The sequence below is a fragment of the Macrotis lagotis genome, chromosome X (genome assembly GCF_037893015.1).
Source record: "Macrotis lagotis isolate mMagLag1 chromosome X, bilby.v1.9.chrom.fasta, whole genome shotgun sequence".
NCBI lineage: Eukaryota > Metazoa > Chordata > Mammalia > Peramelemorphia > Peramelidae > Macrotis > Macrotis lagotis.
In genome coordinates this window covers 581,135,166-581,156,629 of record NC_133666.1, presented here as the reverse complement: position 1 = coordinate 581,156,629, position 21,464 = coordinate 581,135,166, and the positions used below count along the sequence as shown (strand labels likewise).

The window sequence follows — 21,464 nt, the reverse complement described above, 5'->3', positions numbered from 1 at the left end:
AGTCACCCTTAGTGGGTGGTAATTTTCACTCTCTCTACTCTCATTAATCATGTTATTGGAGAGATTGGATGATACTTCTAAGAATCCAGTCAGGAGCAGAGAGATACTGAGGGAAAACATGTATAAAAATGAATACAGAAAAATGGTCATTTGAGGGAAGAAATTTCAAATAGTGTAATTCCTTAGACTGGAGAAGAAAACTGGTCTTGAATTCAGGAAAGGATCTTTAATAATAAAAAGCTGCAAATTTTTCTTTATTTACACATTTTCCCTACTTCTATATCTCACTATCATTATACTTCAAGCTTGAGCTCACACTCCTTCCTTGAAAGAGTATGTCCCAGGTTTGGGGGATTTTTTTTTTATATACTGTCCTCACTTTACCACCTCAGTTTTCTCTATTGGAGAACCAGAAAAGAAAGTTCTTACCACCATAGTCCTTGAATTAAAAGAGGTGGAGCAGTTGATACAGCATTGACCTTGGATTCAGGAGGATGGGAGTTAGAATCCAGCCTCAGACACTTGCCACTTACTAGCTGAGAGATCATGGTTAAGTAACTTAAATCTAATTTCTAATTACCCCACATCCAGGGAAGGTATCTGTCTGCTACTTTTGTATCTAATCAGTTCATTGCCACTATATATATATTAATAAAAAACCTATAATTATGCCAATTATGCCAATTGATTTGTGAATGTATTTTAAGGAAGTAGTAATTCTTAAAATTTATCTTTCTTCTCTTGCCTCTTGATTTACAAATTTACTTAAAAATTGAAAAAAGTTGAAAAAACAAATTCTTAATAAAAAGATAATTTTGCCTTTGAGAAAAAGTTATACAATACTATAGAATTCATTGCCTTTGAGGAAAAAGTAACACAATAAATTCAAACTTAAAGTAACGCAAAATGATATTATGTAGCCTGGAAACCAGGGATCTGACAATAAAACTACTTTCTCAGTCATTAAAAAAACTCCAATGGGATATGTTATTGTAACAAAACTGACATTTAAGTTCTTCTCCCCCTTGACTTTTGCTAATATATATGTACATATATGTATACAGAATACATATATGTATGTATGTATACCCAGTATGAGAAATGGAGAGATTTGAAATGATGGACCGCAAATATTTTAAATAACAAACAGAAAAAACAAACAGGTTTGTTTTCTGTTCCTTTGAAGGGAAAAAAAAAAGAAATACAACCCAAACCAGTTGGACTACATTCTTGGTAACATATTACCTATTTCCTGAGAACAGACAGTAAAAATACATACCTTATATAAAGAACTGTGGCTTATATCCATGCTATTTTAGCCTGCTGTCATTGAAATAAGAAGGGAAAAAAATTTCCATCATATATTCATGGAACATACATTAAAGAAACACAATTTCCTACAAAAGCTATTAAGGTAAAATTTTGGTCCAATATTGCTTTAAAAAGAATAGTGTGGAAGTATTAGTAGATTGTTTTAGATATTTCACAAGAGAATTGGGTATGGAATGCATCAGGAAGGGGAGAGTTGGTGGTTTTAGTATACAATGAAGTTTCTGTTGTTTGAGCTTGTTTTGAATAAATAGAGGGAATGATGAAATTGTGTTTAGAAATGAATGAATATGAGTGAATGACTGAATGAAAAGTTTTTATGCCATTCTTCATTCTATATTAATATTCACCATCAATGAGTATAAAACAAATAATAACTGTTTAAAAGCAACATTTAATTAATATACCCAAGCAAAAATCTAAAAAAAACAACCACAAGTAATTAAAATTACCATTTTTCCCTAACAGACAACACACTCTGTCCTCCAGTGGAACCCTTTGATCTGGCATTATAAAGTTTCTATCATAGAAGTTTTTTTTTTCTTTAGCTATTTGTGAAGTTTGTTGATATATAGCTGTAATTGTCAAAGCTTTCACAGGTATTATGGTACTTAGTATATTCACATAGATTCATAAGTATTAATGATGATGAGTTGAATGTCATTTGAATATACAAAGAATAACATATTTTCTGAAATGGTGGGATCCACAGCAAGCAATCAATCAACAGTGTACTAAGTGTAGTGCTAAGTGCTAGGCATAGAAAGAAAAAAAAAACAAAAATATTCCCTGCCCTCAAAAACTTATATTCTCATGAGAGAAATAATGTACACACATGGAACATTTCTTATGTGACTCCCATAATTGTGGGAGAATTTTAAGGGCTCTCAGTCTCTTTTCAGAGGGTGAGGTAGTATGGAATCTCCCAAAATAATTTCTTCCTGACAGTTCCTCAAGTGTTTATTCCCAGACAATATTCTGAGATTGAACTAGGAAAAAACTTTCTGATATGCCTTAATTATATACTCTCAAATCTTTCACTTGGTACTCAAAAGTCTTAAACTAGGCTCATTCTTACAGATTGCATCTACTCCTTAATATTAGATTTTTAGGATTTTCAATATCACTCAGCTTCCTTAGTTTCCATCTTTTATAGAGAATTCTCCATATGCTTATAATAGACTCTTAAAAGAATCTAGTATCATGGATGTACTTCTCTTTTCCTATGATCTTGAGCCAATTCTTCCCCTTATGTAATCATGTTGTTACTAGCATTTTCTCTGACAATTAAAGGAGTCTCATGTAAAATGTTCTTGGCCAGAAACATAGGTTACATGGAAACTAGATCATACAATGCAAATATAGAATATATGGACACTAACAGGAGAGGAGATGTTAGTAGTTGGAGAGATGAGAAAAGTACTCCTGAAGGAGGCAACGCTTAAATTGAATCTTTTTTTTTTAAGAATTCTTTTTGTTTATTTTTTTATGGGGTAATCAGGGTTAACTGACTTGTCCAGGTTTACATTTGAATTCAGGTCCTCCTGACTCCAAGAGTCTATCCACTATGCAACCCAGTTACCCCTTAAATTGAGTCTTAAAGGAAGTAAGATATTTTAAGATTCAGAAGCTGGCAACAATAACAATTAAATAGCCCATGCAGAGATATGGAGATGGGAGATTAGGTATCCTGTAGTCCATTATGACTAGGTTATAGAGTCTGTGAGAAGGAGTAGAGTGTGAAAAGAATGAAAAGGGAGAAGAGGGTAAAGTTGTGAATTGATTTAAATAGTAAATAAAAAAGTTATCTTTTTATGATACTTATATTTGATTCTGGATATAAAAGTTAGGGTAAAAGGCGACATAAAGCCACACCCTAGAAGAAGCACAGGCAACTGTGGAAGATAAATTGAAGTGAGAAGAAACTTGAGCCATAGAGACCAAATTAAAAATTATTGCATTTACTGAAAGGAAAACTGGTAAATAATATAACAGAAACCATTTACCAAGTTAAGGTCAAAATGGATACATTTCATAAAGGGTGATAGCCATAAGCAAATTAGAAAAGCAGGGAATAGTTTACCTGTCACATCCATGGTTAAAAATGATTTGGGACCAAGCAAGATGTAGAGAGCATTACAAAATGGAAAATACATAATTTTAATTATATAAAATTAAAAAGTTTTTGCACAAACCAAATCAATGCAACCAAAATTAGAAGGAAAGCAGAAATCTGGGGAAAAGTTTTTTAAAATTATATAAATATTTATTTGTTTTCCAATTACATAAAATGACAGTTTCTACCAATCTTTTTTTTGCAAGATTTTGAGTTTTATATTTTTTCCTTCCTTCCCTTCCCTCCTCCCTCCCCCACAACAGAAGGCAATCTGATATAGACTTTACATTTGTATCCATGATGAGCATACATCAAAATTGAATTTGTTGACAGAGAAGAATCAGATCCAAATTAAAAAAAGCATTAGAGATAGCAAAATTACAGAATATATAACATGACTTTTAAAAATTGAAGATAATAAGCTTTGGTTCTCACCTAAACTCCACAGTTCCTCCTATGAATACAAATGGTACTCTTGATCACAAATCCCCTAAAATTGTCCCTGATAACTGCACTGATGGAATGAACAAATCCTTCATGGTTGATCATCACCTCATATTGTTGTTAGTGTGTATAATGCTTTTCTGGTCTTGTTCATCTCACTCAGCATCAATTCATGAAAGTCTTTCCACTTTTCTTAAATCTTGACCTCTGTTTCTTACAGAACAATAATGTGCCATCACACACACTGTGTGATGGCACATTATTGTTCTGTAAGAAATATATATATATATATATATATATGTATATATATATATTTGATATATATCTATATCACAATTTATTTAGCCATTCCCCAACTGATGGGCATGGGGAAAAGTTTTGCAGCAAACATTTCTGATTAAGAACTCATTTCTTAATTATATAGAGAACTGAATAAAATTTATAAAATTAAAGCATATTGTCCAATGATTAATCGATAAATGCAATTGATATGGATAGGCAGTTTTCAGACAAATAAATCAAAGCTATCCATAGTCATATGAAAGAACGTTCTCAAATACTTTTAATTACAGAAATGCAAATTAAAACAACTCTGAGGCATCACCTCACACCTATCAGATTGGCTAATATGCCAAAAAAAGAAAATGATGGGTTATGGGGAAAACTGGAACACTATTGCATTGTTAGTAGAGCTGTTGACTGGTTCAACCATTATGGGTAAGTAATTTCAAACTATGCTCACAGGGCTATAAAACTATGCATACCCTTTGATCCAGCATTCCCATTGCTAGATCTATCCTAAAGAGCTTATTAAAAAGGGAAAGGATCTATTTATACAAAATATTTATAGCAGCTGTTTTGTAGTGGCTAGAAACTGGAAATTGAGGGGATGCTCATCAAAAGGGGAATGACTGAACAGGTTGTATTATGATTGCAACATACTAATATGCTACAAGAAGTGACAGGCAGGATGATTTTTTAAAGAAAACTAGAAACACTTACATGAAATGATGCATAATGAAGTCAACAGAACCAGAGAACATTGTATGCAATAATAACAATATTGCTTGTCAAAGAATTATCAATGAAAGTGCTATTCTCAGCAAAACAATGATCAAGATAATTTCAAAGGACTCATGATGAAAAATGCTATTTGCTTCCAGAAAAAGAACTTCCTTCCTTCCTTCCTTCCTTCCTTCCTTCCTTCCTTCCTTCCTTCCTTCCTTCCTTCCTTCCTTCCTTCTTTTTTTCTCTTTCACTCCCTTCTTTTTTCTTTCTTTTTAGAGTTTTCTAGCACAAAATGCCTAATGTGGAAATGTTTTACATAATTTTAATATATAGCCTACATCACATTGTTTGTCACAGGAAGAGGAAGGAGGGAAGGATAAGGATAATATCTAAAACTCAAAAAAACCCCAAAGTTAAAAATTGTTTTTGCATGTAATGGAGGAAAAATAAAATATTATTTTAAAAAGAAAGTTATTATAGTAGTTCAGGAAATTACATTGAGAAATTGCATGATCTGGCAACTGGAAGATGACATCAAATTTGGAGGATTGGATTTTCTGGAGAAGAAAGGAAGCCAAGGGATCAAGGATACTACAAAGAAGTTGATCATTCATACAAAAGGTTGACCTCATCATCAGACACAAATGAAGGATAGGATATAGTGGGAAATTACTGTCAAAATCATTTAGGTGAATAATTGGGGAGAAAATTCAGGAGAAGTCCTCAACTAAGACAGTGGCATGAGAAGCTGGAAGAAAAAAGAAAAAGTTTGGAAAAAATGCTGTGGTGAGTGGAATGAACTATTAGGAAGGAACAATAAAATCATCCTGCTCTTTTGAAAGACCCAAATGTGATTAGCTGGCATAAATTTATAATGGACCCAGATAGCAATATTTTGTGGTTTTTTCCTTCTTAATTAATCAGTGTGTGAATCAGAGGGAAAGAAGTGAATGGCATGTGTAATACAGAGCTGGAGTTTGATAACTCATGGCCTGTGACAGGCAAGGGAATAAAAGAACAAAGAAGGGGCTGATCAGGCATCCCATATTAGAAAAACAAAGTATATTAGGAAGGGATTTGATCAGACTATATTAAGTAGCCACTTAAATTAGTCTATCATGTATATCTTAGATTTTGAAGATATGCATCTATTTGGGTCCAGAATTAAAGAAGCAGGAAGGGAATTCATTATAACTTTCTAATCTTTTGAGTGATTCTTTCAGATGATAATAGATTTTCTCTCCAAACTCATATAGAACTTGGTTTTGTGGCTATATCATGCATTCCAACATCTTATATTATAGATTTACTTTTAGAAGGAACTATAAACTGAGAGATGGAAGGGACTTCAGCAGTGATTTAGTCCAACCCCTGCCTTCTAGAAATGAGGAAACTTAAGACACAGATAAATTGAGTGAGTTGTCTAAAGTTGCAAAAGTAGAAAGTGGCAGAACCAGGATTAAAACCCAGGTTTTATACCTCCAAATCCACTGCTCTTTCCAAACTGCCTCAGTCAGTTTATTCCTAACAGATGTGATTTAAGAAGAATTCAACATCCTCATAGAGGTCATGTCTTATCCCTTCGTAGATTTTAAGTTCCTCAAGTACCAGGATTGTTTGATCTAAAATTTGTAACACCCCCCAATAATTCCCACAACATTAGGGCAATGTTGGGTACATAGTAGATAATAAATGCTATTGAATAAAATAACAATTTAAACATTTCCAGTATTTTCATAGAAATTATTTTATGATTGAGAATCTCAATATCAAATTTTTAGTCTTAAAATTATTTTGAATTTTTCAAAAAATATTCTTGTGCAATGAAAATAGTGCTGGATCTGGAACAATAAACAAATGGAAAGGTTGAATGAATAAATGACATTAGAGATTTATACTATGTGTTAAGCACAATGATAAGAAAAAAGATAATCTCTGCTCCTAAGGAGTTTACCTTCTAGTGACAGACAAGACAATGTTTTTAGAGAAATGGAGGTAATAGAGGGGCTTTTGTAAAGCAATAGAGAAGTTGAACAGAATGATAAGGCACTTAAAGGACAATAGACACATTCTTTTCATTTTTTAAAATATGTTTTTTAATCCCTCTGCACATGTTTATTTTTAAAGTTACAAAATTTCCTTCCATCCTCCTTTCCCACCTACCTTCCCCCAGAGGTGAACAATTGAGTTAGCATTGTACATACATATTTTTGATAACCATGTTTACTTATCAGTCATTTTTGGTACGAGGAATTAGGATTAAGAGATACATAGGAGATAATTTTTATAAAGTGTTCATCAGATTCTGAAGGAAGGGCTGGTTTTTCTTTTTGCTTTGTTTTGTTTTATTTTTCTTCCTCTGGATGGGAACAGCATGGTCCATAGTCCATCTAATATGATTGTCCTTGCCCTCTGAACTGCTGAGAGGGCCTGCTTCCCTTAAGATTGACTATCTCACAATGTTGTTGTTAATATATACCTTGTTCCCTGGTTCTACTCCCTTTGCTAAGCATCAGATCCTGTAAGTCATTCCATGCTTCTCTAGAGTCCAACCATTTATGATTTCTTATAGAACAATAGTATTCCATAATATTCATGTACCATAATTTGTTTAATCATTCCTCAATTGATGGACATCTCAATATTCCATTCTTTGCAATAACAAAAAAGAGCTGCTATGTATATTTTGGAACATGTAGAACTTTTCCCATTTTTTTTTACAATTTCATCTGGATATAGACCTAGAATTGGAATTACTGGGTCAAATGGTATGAACAGTTTTATTGCTCTTTGGGCATAGCTCCATATTGTTCTCCAGAATGGTTGTCCCATCAATGACCCAATCCTCCCACAACCTCTCCAACACTGATCATTTTCCCTTTTTCCTCATCTTGGCCAATCTGATAGGTGTTAGGTGATAAACATATTCTTTTCAGAAATAATAGTGGCACTGATTTGATTACAGATAGCAGTGTAAGATGTGGAAAACAGTATTAGGAGAATGCATTTGGCGGGGAGCAGAATGGAAAAATGATCTAAATTCGAGACTGCATGGTCCCAAGGAGTGACAAACTGACTGGGTTAGCTCAGTGGGTTGTAGGTTCAGCTTAGAGAAATACAATTATGAAATAATTGTTTCTCCCCACCAAATCAAGTTCAATGAAGAGAAAGGAATGTATCTCTGGACCCCTGGTTAAGAACCCCTAGTTTAAAAGATAGACCAGCAATAGGCAGCAAGGCAGCAGGAAATAGTAGAATGAAAAGGGGACTGTACTCTCCAAAGCAGTGCCAATATATAATATAATATTATATATATTGAGAATATGATACATTATAAAAGAAGAGATTATAAAAAAAAGTCAGCAATACGTCATCAAAAATGAATCTTTGTACCAAGTAGCTTGGTTGGTCATAGGATAAAAACAAAGAATAACAGATAGATAGGGTCTATTGATAACCTCACCACATCAGGAGAATGGACATAAATGGTCACCTTGACCTCAATTTCTAGGACAAGGGCAAGATTCACAAAGGATAGGCAGGCACAGATTAAGATTTGTTTTTTGGTAGGGAATAATAAAAATATGTTCCATTATTCATTTGAATAATGGAATAAAACATTAAATTATGTTAATATGTTTTATAAGATAACAAATAAAAAGTAACATGTTTTATTTTGTTATTTTTTTGTGGCACCATGGGGTTAAGTGAGTAACCCAAGATCAAAGATAATAATATGTATCAACTGTCAGAAGGCAAATTTGAACTTAGATCCTCCTGACTCCAGGGTCCACTACACCACCTAATTGCCTCCAAATATCATATTTTAGAAAGGTTTATTTTAAAAGATTGGCACTCAAAGGGATAATGCTTTAGTTATCAGGCTAATTTGCTAGTGCAAAAGTAAGATACTCCAGTAAATCTTTCTTTCTAGTTATCTAATCAGATGTATTTCGATTTTTATAGCTTTTCAGTTCAATTAAATGTTTTATAATGTTTTTCTTTAAAAATTCTTCTAGATGTAAACAGATAAAATAATTTTCTATTGTTTTAATAATGTTATTCTCCCAATTATATGTGAAAATAATTTAAAAAAATTTTTACAGTTTCCAAATTCTATTCCTCCCTTCTTCCTGAGATGGTAGAAAGCTGATATGGGTTATATATGTGTATTGAGAGAAAAAAATAATAAATAGAAGTATGTGTAGAATAATTTTACATTTATGCATGTTTGTTTCTCTCTCTCTCTCTCTCTCTCTCTCTCTCTCTCTCACTCTCTCTCTCTCTCTCTCTCTGTCTGTCTGTCTAATGATAGCCATTTCTAAGGCATGGATTGGGTGGGGGAAGAAAAGAAAAAGGAAAAAAAAATTGCAAAATTTTGTATATTTGTAAGGAACAGCAAGTTGTACATGGTAGACTTGAGGTTTCATGTGCAGTCATCTTTTTTTTCATCATACTGCATTAAATGCTTGTTTTGTTCCATGAATTGAAAGTAAAAATTTTTCGTTTATACATGTATGATCATATAAAACAAAATAGAATAATTTTCTATTATCATATATTAAACACCCAATATGAATTATAGTTTCATGTCAAATTTTGTAACTAATAATAAAAACTGACTTTTGCATAACAATATTCATTTACCAAGGATTTAGATTCATTATCTTGATTTTTATAGCAATTCTGAGAATTACATAATGCTATTTTATAGATGAGGAAGCTGACACTCAGGAAGGCTAAACAATGTTCCATGCTAAATACAGGAATAAGAGTAAGGGTCAGAACAGTCTAGAACTCACATACAGGGCCTTGTCCATTTTGTTGAATTTTAGAGTTAGACGTGATCCAATGGCCATTCAATCCAATTCATATTTGAAATGTCTACTCAATATATACAAGTCATTATTCTTCAACCTTTACTTGAAGATCTTCAGTGAAGGGAAAACTGGTACATGCAAAGCAACCATTTCCACTTAGAGATAACTCCAATTTTTAAGTAGTTTTATTTTTGGCATTGAGACTCAGTTCATTGTTTTGAAAATTCCCTCCATTGCTCCTGGTTTGACCTTCTGAGGTCAATCATCATCTCTCATATCTCTTCTATGGATAACTTTCAATTCTTGGAGAAACTCTTCTTTTCTCCCCCCAGCCCCCATTCTCTTCTCCATGTGAAACATCCCTAGGTCCTTCAACTAATCCTCCTATGGTGAAGACCAAAGCCCTTTACTACCCTGGTTTTGCTTTTCTGACTATAACTTACCAATGTTCATCCTAAAATATAGTAATCAGAACTAGAGAACATGTTACAAGTGTGATTTGACCAGGAAAAAGTATAGGAGGTTTGTTATTTCCTTATTCTTGGGAATTATGCTTCTATTAAATCAGTTCTAGCTAATGTTGATGATGATGATGATGATCATTTATACAAGGTTTGGGGCAGCTAGATGATGCAATGAATAGAGTACTGGGCCTGATGCCAGGAAGATTTATTTTCATGAGTTTAAACCTGACCTTACACACTGTTGTGTGATCCCAGACACTTAACCCTATTTGATTCAGTTTCTTTATCTGCAAAATGAACCTTCTAATATTTTTGCCCAGAGAACCCCAAAAGGGGTCATAAAGAATCAGACATGATTGAAAACAAATGAACAATGATAACAAATGTAATGCTTTAAAATTTGTGAAGCATTACATATACACACATTATATTATGCCTATTTGATAGTTGAGTAAATTAAAAATGGAGAGAAGTTGTCACTTGCCAAGAAAATATTGTTTTTTTGGAGAAGCTATAACATATTGTTGACTCATAGTGAGCTTTAAATTCACTAATATTCATAGATTTTTTTCAGATAAACTTCTAATTTTTTATATCCCACATCTCCTAATAAGTAAAGTTGAATTTATGAACCCAAAATTAAGACTTACATTTTATCTTATTAGTCTTTCAAGAGCTTTTGAAACTCAACTCTCCTGTACATTCTGGTAGCTGACCCTTCCAGCTTTATGTCATCTTTGCTTTGCTGACAATTCATAGTGACATCCCTTTTCTCAACTCCAAATTACTTCACACCTTTGAATAGAGGTATAACAAGATTATTTCATTTTGCTGGTTGCATCTGTATTTTCTAATTTCAATCAGCTAGCAAAATTGTGCTCATCTCCCCAATTAATCTGGATACCTTTTTTTTAAAAATGACATTTCATGATTGTTGTTGCCATCTGCCCACATAAAACACTGAGACTCATAGCAGGAGAATCTGGCTGAAGGTTTCCTAAGCCCAAAATCAAAACAAATGACATCTGCTACATGGCTTTCATTTAGCTTTATTCTTTTGACATAGTTTCCTTTGTTTTTCTTTAAAGACAATGATGTTTATTGGGTTCATGGCTTTATATTTCCTGAGCTGTGATAGTCTTCTCTCATTTATTTTCATCATTTTATTACTAATCAAGTGATTGAAGCTAGAATAGTGACTATAAGTGCCTAGTTTCCCTTTAGCATTAATCTTTTGTCCATTTATTTAAGGGCACTCTATATAAAAGCTCCAGAAATAATGCCAAAGGACAACTGGTGCCTAGAACAGTCATGGGCACATGGTGGATACTTAATAAATGCCTACTGAGTGAGTAAACCAGGTTATACACACATACATGTATGTTTATATATGTGTTATATATGCATTTATGTATAGGTGTTTTATATATATATATATGTATATACATGTGTGTTCATATATGATAAAAGTTCAATAAGGGCAGAAATTCTGTCTTAAATTTCTCCAAAGAGAAATCTAGAGGCTGGTTCCTGTTTTCTTTTTTTTTTTGTTCCTTCCCCCTGCTCTCCCATACATGGCCTCTGGAGTCTCTTCCATCTTTCTCCATATGATCTTATGAATCATCTATATTGACCGTGCTGGCATTATAGTATATTTTTCTCTCATTGAAGACAAAAAAATCAAGAAATATAAAGAAAGGTACATTAGTTATCTTGAATGTATTAAATAAATCATCATTCTCTAATTGACAGAATATAATCTATAGCCAACATGGTAGAGAGGGGTAATAGAAGAAAATATGGGCTAAATTTTAAATATTTTTCCCTTTGATTTGATTTTCAGTTGTCAACTGGCTTCTGTTGATTGCTATGGAGTGATAAATACATGTAATTAACAAATCATCTAAGAATAAAAGTCTTTTAAACAAGTTAGGCTAGGAACAAAGGAACAAAGAGAACTCCAAGCCTCTTTGTGCTCGGTCAATGGTAGCTCTGTCTGAGGAGCACCAAGTAATTAGGTACATGGCTAAAGCCTCAGGGTATCTGAGGGGGAAGTAAGACTAGTGTTGTGAGTCTTATTGTCTTCTTTGTCAAAAAGCTTAAGTCATGCTAAGATAAAGAGGACAAAGAAAGTTGGGGAGCCTCTTCTTCCCTTTCTTTTTGAATGTGCTTCTAACTTTCTGGACTTCAGCACCTTGAATTGGTTGCAATCTCACCCTGAAACTTCCCTTAATTCCTCAAGATCTGGATCATTTACCTTAAAAGATCCATCAGTACCTATGACCTTCTCATCCTGGAATAAACCTCTACCATACTAATATCCTTTGGTGTGTTCCTTCCAAGGCCTCCATTTTGGGGAAGGGCCCAAGCCTACCAACCTTCATTCTCCTCCAGTCCTTCTGACTTTTCAGATTCAGTGGGTACTTTCAGTTTTCCCTTTGTCTTGTGTATCCTCTTCCTTTTTTTGTGTGTTGCATTTCCTCTTGGAGGCAGGTTTTTTTTTAATTTGTATTTTTATCCTCAATCCTTAGTACAGTATTTGGTTTATATTAATGGTTTCATAAATGCTTGTAGTCTGCCTACCTACCTAAAGACGAGCGAGAGAGGAAGGAAGTGTCCACTAAGGTATAAGGGAAATACTGAACATATGGTACATCTCAAGACAATTTTTTCTATCTCTGCTAAAGAAGTTTCTCACAATGAAGTGATTTTTTTTTTTGCAAAATATTCTTTCAATTAATATATTATTATAATACAAAATGTACTGCAAAAATGAATCTGTAATATATATGCTCTATAAATTCCAATGACTTCCTATTATCACTAGGATAAAATATCAGCTCCTCTGTTTAACTTTGAAAGAAAAAAAAACTTTATGGGCATTTCTTATCTCTTCCTCCTGCACTTCCTATAAATAAACCCTCATAACAAATATACATAATTGAATAACATAAATTTCCATATTTACCATGTCTAAAAATTTATTTCATTTGCATTTTAACTCATTTGAAAGGAAATTAGGTGCTTTAGTAGATAAGAGTACTGGGCCTGAAATCAGGCAAAAACCTGAGTTCAAATATTGCTTTATATACTCACTAGCCATGTGACACTTGGCAAGTCACTTAGCCTCATTCTGTCTCAGTTTCCTCAATCAACAAATCACAAATTAGCACCTACTTTGGATTGTTGTAAGCATTTTTGCAGAGTTTAAAGTTCTAAATCAATGTTAATTGTCTTGTCTTAAAATCCACCCTCAGGGATTTAAAACTTTCATACCCCCCCCCCCAAACAAGGGATCCAACATGATTCTGAAGAAAAAAACTGGGAGCTTCAGGTTGATTATATAAATAATCATAGTGGGATACTCACATGGGGCAGTCTGGACAGTATATTGAATTTCCCACAAAGATCCCCATACCCCTTGTGATAATAATAGAAATCAGACAGTATTAAGAAAATTATTTTTTCTCTGTCTCTGTACATACTTAAATAAAGTCTGTTCCTGTATTTGGGTATTTTGTATATACTTTGTATTTGTTTATGTGTTTATTGTATTTCCTTAGAATGTAAGCTCCGTGTTATCAGAGGTTTTTTTTGTTTATTTTGGCGTCTTCAATATTTAGCACAGTGCCTTCACAAACAGTAGTACTTAAATATTTGCTGAAAGGAATCATTAGACTTTTTTTCATCCAAGTAGCAGTCCTATTCATTCTTTGATTCTCTTAAAAGTTCTTATTATCCTTTACTTTTATTAGCATCCTCAGCCTCATCTAAGTTTTAGTTCTTGTGCTGCAAATTCTCAGTCTCAGGTCATTCATATGTAATTATGTTCCATCATCTGTCCTTTCATTTACTGTCTATTTTGGATGTGTCTTCTACAAATTCAAGTTAGTATACCCTTTACAGCAGGAATGGGGAATCTTTTTTTCCTGCCAATGGTCATTTAGATATTTATAACATCATTCATCTGCTATAGTAGAGCTAAAAAGCACCTAGATCTACTGAATTTTGAGTCCCGCCTGTGGTTGCCGTGGCAGCGTCAGACCAAATGATTTCAAGGACCTTATATGACCTTGTTCCTGGCCCCTGATTTATTGTCATATTGGTCTCTTTAAGCAGCTTCTTCCTTCTTAACTTTCTTAATTAGAATTATGTGCTCATCTTTCCTAGCAGCATGTTTGGTTGTGGAATTCTATGTTCTTAATGCAAGAAGAATTTCACATAAGAAAGGAAAATTCTTATCCTTATTGAAAAGACCATGAAAGTATGTGACTTTCTTTCAAAGTTCTATCTTTTCTCTTTTTGCAACCAGTTTCCACTTATTATGAATACAGATCTCATTCATACTTTTTCTCTTGTCTATTTACAGTTGGAGCTAAATCATTCAGGACTGACTGCTTGTGATTTTTATTCCTATACCAGGGCATGACAAATCTTATAATGCCTTTCTGCTATTACAGTAATAGAAATTTAGATTATAAGAGACCTTAGATATCATCTATCTCTAAAGATCATTCAACCTTCTTTCTCAATGATTTCTATGTAGATGAGCCCCAAATCTCTTTTTTGTAGCCTTAGTTTCTCTCTGAAGCTGCATGCCTGCATCATGAACTATTTATGAAATAATTACTGTTGGCTCTATTAAAGGTAACTCAAACTCAACACACTCAAAACCAGAGCCCATTATTTTTCACTCCCCCTTTACAACTTCCTTGCTTCTTTTGAGATTATCAAGATACTTTCAATCACCTAGGCTGTAAACTTCCAAGTCATCCTCTGCTCCTTTCTCTCCTTCCTCATAGCCAAACAGGAACCAAGTCTTGTTCATTCTGCCCCCACTTGTCTATTCACTTCTCTCCAGTCAGTGCTCTAATTCTAATTAACTGTTACAATAAACTTTAAATTTTTTACTTTTTTATTACAAACTTAATAATCAATATGCAATTTAAATATTCAAAGAACAAGAGAATTTTTTTTAAAAAATTGAAAACTATGTACAATATTTAAAAGAAATAAACATATAATTTGAGAGATAATGAGACCTAATTGATAAGGAGCAGGGCTTAAAATCAGGAAGATCTGATTTAAGTTTTGCCATTGATGCAAATTAACCTTAAGAAAGTTGTATATGACTTTGGCAAGTCCTTTAACCCATCAGTGATCACAGGCACTTTCTATATGGCAAGTTGCAGATAAGGTGGAAATTTGCATTGGTAAAGAAAGCTCTGTCATCAGGGAGTTCCTAATATTACCTGAAGACTATCTCTAATACATATATATATATATATATATATATATATATATATATATATATATATATTATATATATACACATGTGTGATTATATAGTTGTATTCATATGTGAATATGCATATATATATAGTAATACTTTTGTTTGTGTACTTATGTTCCATGCTTCTTTTTATTACTTCTAAAAAAAATATTCCTCCCCACTCTTGACAGAGTAGAAGTGAAGAATGAGACATACGTTTTCAGTCATGGCCAATGAATTGCTTTCATGACAATATGTATTTGTTACCATGAAAAACTGATTTTGGGGTGACAGTGGGTGAGTACTAGTGAATAGTATTTTTTAGCTATCTCTGTGTGTATGTATGTATAGATACAACATATATAGAAAAAAGCATTAAAGATATCTAACTTTAATATTTGATATAGCACATATTTTCAATATTTTGGGGGATATCTAGATCTAGATCGATCAATCTGTCTATCTATCTATCTATCTAGAGAGAGAGAAAGATGGAAATTGAGCATATTTACACATTTGCACATTATGAGGGTTTTTTTTTTCATTCTCAAAGAAGACCTTGACATAAGGGAGTTGATGCCATGACAAGCACATGAACTGGATTTCAATGAGGGGGTACCTGTGCTAATCATCAGCCTTTCTCCTCCAGAGATATGTGGGTCCAGGGACCAGATATGAATCTGGATGGCTGGAGATGGCTCTGAATGTGAGGCAATCAAGATTAAGTGACTTGCCCAAGGTCACATAGCTAATAACTGTCTAGTGTCTGAGGACTAATTCTAATTCCATTTCTCCTGTCTCCAAGGCCAATGATCTACCCTCTGTACCACTTAACATATATATGTGTATAGACACACCAAAAAAAATTTAAGTTTTTTTTAATGCATTGCCTTCAGTCTCTCCCCTCTCTAAATCCATTCTCCTTCTAGTTAAAGTGATACAAAATACAGATCTAATCTTGCCAGTTTTCTACTTAAAACCGTGCAGTTACAAATGGGAGGGAGGTGAGTTAAATGCCTAAATAGATTTTTCCCCTCTAGTATCCCTAAGGAGGCATTGAAGATTTTTTTTTAATTAAGGGAGCAAGGTCATCTCCTTTCACAGTACTTTCTGAAATGTTCCACTGCCTTGTCAAAGTGGAATCATTCTTCACAGAGATGGCGAGGTTAAAATTAAAAGAAGTTTGAAACCACTTTTCTTTCAAGATGTAACCTCATCAGCCTGGTCCTGGCACCACCCCCTCCGGGCTCGGGGTTCAGGTTTGCTTCCCTTAGCCCACCCGCGTGCTTAGACCATTTCCAGCCGCCGGTTAAATTCCAACCGTGTGGGGGTGGGGGGAGCCTAGAAGCCGTAGTTACGGCAACTTCCTAACCCCCCCTTAGGTTTCCCCCCACCTTTGGAGACTAGAGGACAGGGAACCTGGGGCTTTGGCTTTTTCCCGGGTCCGCTCGGCTTTTCCCGGACTCTGCATAGCCCGCTTCTCACTTCATCCCTGGGGACCATGGCTTCCTCCGACGTGGCGCGACATATGGTCTATCAGTCTCTCGTGGGAATCAAAGCAACGTGTGTCTCCTCCCAAGCAAGCAAGGAAGAAAAGATAATAGATGAGGAAGACCCTCGCTGTTTAACTGTTAATGGCCACGTGGGTTTTGAAAGTTTGCCCGATCAGTTGGTCAACAGGTCCGTTCAACAAGGGTTTTGTTTCAATATTCTGTGTGTGGGGGAAACCGGAATCGGAAAGTCAACCCTGATAGACACTTTGTTTAACACTAATTTTGACAGCCCCATATCGTCGCACTTTAACGCAAACGTAAGACTTAAAGCCGAGACATATGAACTACAGGAATGCAATGTCCGGTTGAAGTTGACCATCGTAAATACAGTGGGATTTGGAGACCAGATAAATAAAGAAGACAGCTATCAACCCATAGCGGATTATATAGATGCTCAATTTGAGGCCTATCTTCAAGAAGAATTGAAGATTAAACGTTCACTCACTAACTACCCAGATTCGCGAATCCATGCCTGCCTTTATTTTATTTCACCTACAGGCCATTCCCTTAAACCCCTCGATGTGTTAACCCTGAAGAAACTGGATAGTAGGGTAAATATCATTCCTGTGATTGCCAAAGCAGATACGGTTTCTAAAGCTGAACTGCAGACGGTTAAGCTTAGACTCATGAATGAATTGGTCACCAATGGAATCCAAATATACCTCTTCCCAACAGATGATGAAACTGTTGCTCAACTTAATGCTTCAATGAACGGACATTTGCCATTCGCAGTTGTGGGTAGTACCGAGGAGGTCCGACTGGGAAATAAGATGGTGAAAGCTCGTCAGTACCCCTGGGGTGTTGTGCAAGTGGAAAATGAAAATCACTGTGACTTCGTAAAGCTCCGGGAAATGCTCATTTGCACAAATATGGAAGACCTCAGAGAACAAACCCATTTCCTTCACTACGAAAATTACAGACGTTGCAAAATGGAGAAAAATGGCTTTAAAGATACAAACATCGAGAAAAAAGCTGTAAGTGTTCAGGAGACATATAAATTCAAAAGGTATGAATCCTTTAGCGAACTGCAGCGGAAAGAAGAGGAGATTAAACAATGTTTTGTGAAGCGAGTGAAAGAGAAAGAAGCTATTTTGAAAGAAGCTGAGCGAGAGCTCCAGGAGAAATTTGAACGGCTTAAAAGACTTCATCAAGAAGAAAGATTGAAACTTGAAGAAAAGAGAAGAACTTTAGAAGAGGAAATATCAGCTCTTGGTAAAAGGAAAGCTGCATATGAACTAGAAGCCTGCCTCTAAACGAATCTGGTACCAGCTTTAAAAATGGCTCTTAAGACCTCCCGCTTTATGTAATACAGAAATTCTAGATCTATGTAGCAAAGATGGTTACACAAGCCAAAGTTATTAAATGTTTAGAAGTATGCTTTGATTTTCTTTGCTGTCTTTTTTTTTTTTGCTGCTTCCTCCTCTTCTCCCCATTCCCAGGGCCACTTGGTGGACAACCTTAGCAACTAACAATGTATGTGGCAACAATGATCATATTATACTTCAATTAATATTTCTTGTTTCTTCCTTTAAGATACATTCAGATTGTCTCTCTGTATTGCCAGAATGTTGACACTTTGAAAGTGCATTGTACCATTTAAACATCTCATTTACAGTATGAATTATATTCATATATGTGCAAGAATTGCCCCCTCCAATTTGATCATTTTGATTATGTAAACATTTTAAATGACATTTAAATCTCAGATAATTTCTGTAATTGAAGAAATAACCAAGACTATTTTTACCACTTAATCTTATGGATTATTTTCTCAAATGTGTTAGCCAGTTAGGGAGTATGAGTTTAAGCTTTTGTTAGATATCTAAATAATGATATCCTTCAGAATGTCACATTTATAAAATATCTTGATAGTTTCTGGTATTGCTGTTACTATTTCATAATGAATACAGAAAGGTCAAACTACTCAAGCACATCAATTTATTTTCATCTCATGCATCTTCATGATATGAAATCTGAGTGAATCTCATTGATTTGTATCATATAGTCACTTTATGCTTTTAAATCCTGTCTTTGCCCAGGAGAGAAAAATGAAAAAAAATGAAGTTGAATCATTTTATATCTTTATCAAAATACATGAAAAGAAAAATTAGTGCTGAGGAAATAATCTTAGACTACCTACTCTTTAAAGATATTAAACAAATTTCACATATTCTCTACTATCCAAATACACTATTTGTATTGGATTTATTTAATATTTTTTTTTGCAAGACAATGGGGTTTAGTGACTGCCCCAAGGTCACATAGTGACTTGGACTCAGGTCTTCTTGACTATAGGACTGGTGCTCTATCCACTGTGCCACATAGCTACCCTCTGTATTGGATTTAGAATGCCTTGGTATTGTTCTAAAAATAACTCTTAGTTAGCTGTAGCAGTCTTTCATCAATGTCATTTTTTGGTACTTGGATATTTTTCATAAATAGTTTGACCTACCAGATTTCTGGACACATGATGATGATGTTTGTTCTATCTTCTCAAAGAAGACCATGACATCAGGGAGGTGGTGCTATGACATGCATGTGAATTAAATTTGAGTAAGGGGGATGATCTGCTAAATCGCCAGCCTCACATTTTCCTCCAGAGCCATCTGGATCCAGTGACTTGATATTAATCAGGTCAACTGGAGGTAGCCCTGGATAGGAGACAATCAAGGTTAAGTGACTTGTCCAAGGTCACACAGGTAGTAACTATATGTTGAACTCAAGTCATCCTGATTTCAGGGCTGGTGCTCTACCCACTGTACCACCTAGAACAAAACCAAAACATCACTATATAATTTCCCCTGCTTATGCAGTCAGTAAATCAATCTATACTGCCATGTGAGGGAATTCATTTCTTATCTCTTATTCATAAATCTGAATCCTTGCATTGTTTTAACAATGACAAATAATGGCATGGTAATAAGGAACATGAGCAACATAGTAACTAGAATGAAGAATCATGATACAGCATAGAAATTCTCTTAAAGCCATTAGGAAACTTTCAATATGAGCCAGTAATAGGATCTTAAAAGAATCTTGCTCAGACATTTTTTAACTAGCTGTTAGGTAATCACAAATAGCACACTGAACATTTGTTTTGCTCCTCTCAAGCCTTCAAGATTTCAGCATTCGCTCTTTTAGAATGATCTATTCCAAATGGACAGAGCAACCTGCTAAAGCAGGTTCAGATCCCTGCAATCTCCCAACCTGGGACACTCTTAACCAATCTGCATCAAAAACAGTTGTAATTAGAAACTACAGAGAGGTAATACAAAGGGAATAAAGGGGAGAAAAATTGTTCTGAGTGCACTGGTTATATGTTTTTTTTAAAAAAAAGGAATCATAAACATAAAAGATAATTTAGAGAGCAGGGCAGTTTTGAAGCTGTCAAATTCATAATAACAAAAAAATCCAAACTGTACATAAAGCAGATTCATAATTTCATATGTAACCTTTTATGTTCCTCTTTGTATATATGGAAATTTTGTTTTTTCAGGTTCAGAATAATAACAGAAAAGGAACCAAACAAAGACAGCATAGTCAATACACACTAGGTTAAAACTGCATTAAAGAAAATCTTCAGCAGACAGCCTTACTTAAATGAATGAATAAAAAATCATCAAGCATTTATGTCATTTGCAAAGCACTCTGCTTTGGAATACAATAGAAAAACCTTATGATATTCTAATTGGATAATCCTAAATGCTCAACTAAAATGTTAATTGAAACAATAATTTTACAGAGATAGTCCATCAATTAGAATTTTGCCCTAGAACCAAAAGAAAATCCACATAGATCATCAGTATTCTTATATATCACTAACAAAAATGCAAGAAGAGATAGTAAAAATATCTTCATCTAAAATAACTGTGGAGAAGATAAACTATCTGGAAGTATACCTACCAAGACAAAACCAGAAGCTATATAAACAAAATTATATAAACTTTTTATATAAATCAGACAAATAATGGTAGAAATATTAATTGTTCATAATTAGGCAGGGCCAATATAATAAAAATCATTTTAATTAAATTTGTATATTCAATTCCATCCCAATTAAATTACCAAAAATATTTTACTGAATTAGCAAAATATTAAAATTCATTTGGAATAAGAAAAGATCAACACAATTAAAAGAAATGGAAAAAAGGAGGTTTAGTTGTACCAGATCTTAAACTATATCACAAGACAATAATTTTCAAAAGTATTTTGTGCTGGGTAAGAAATAGAAAGGTAAACAGATTCACCTTAACAGCAGCAAATGATGCTACTAACTTTGTACTTGACAAGTATAAAGACATAAGTTTTGGGGATAAGAATTTATTATCTGGTGAAAATTATTGGGAAAGCTAGAAAATAGACTGGCAGAAATTGGACATAGACCAATATCTTACACCAATTATCAAGATGAAGTCAAAGTGGTTATATGCCCTAGATATAAAGAGAAGCATTACAAGA

At 34.0% G+C, this 21,464-nt stretch overlaps 1 long non-coding RNA gene and 1 pseudogene across 1 annotated transcript in view; both read left to right on the top strand.

The window, feature by feature from the left end:
• LOC141498348 (uncharacterized) overlaps positions 1–21,464 on the top strand; it is a 197,069-nt gene that overhangs the window by 78,217 nt on the left and 97,388 nt on the right. The window lies entirely within an intron of this gene.
• LOC141498340 (septin-10 pseudogene) lies at positions 16,736–18,389 on the top strand (annotated as a pseudogene).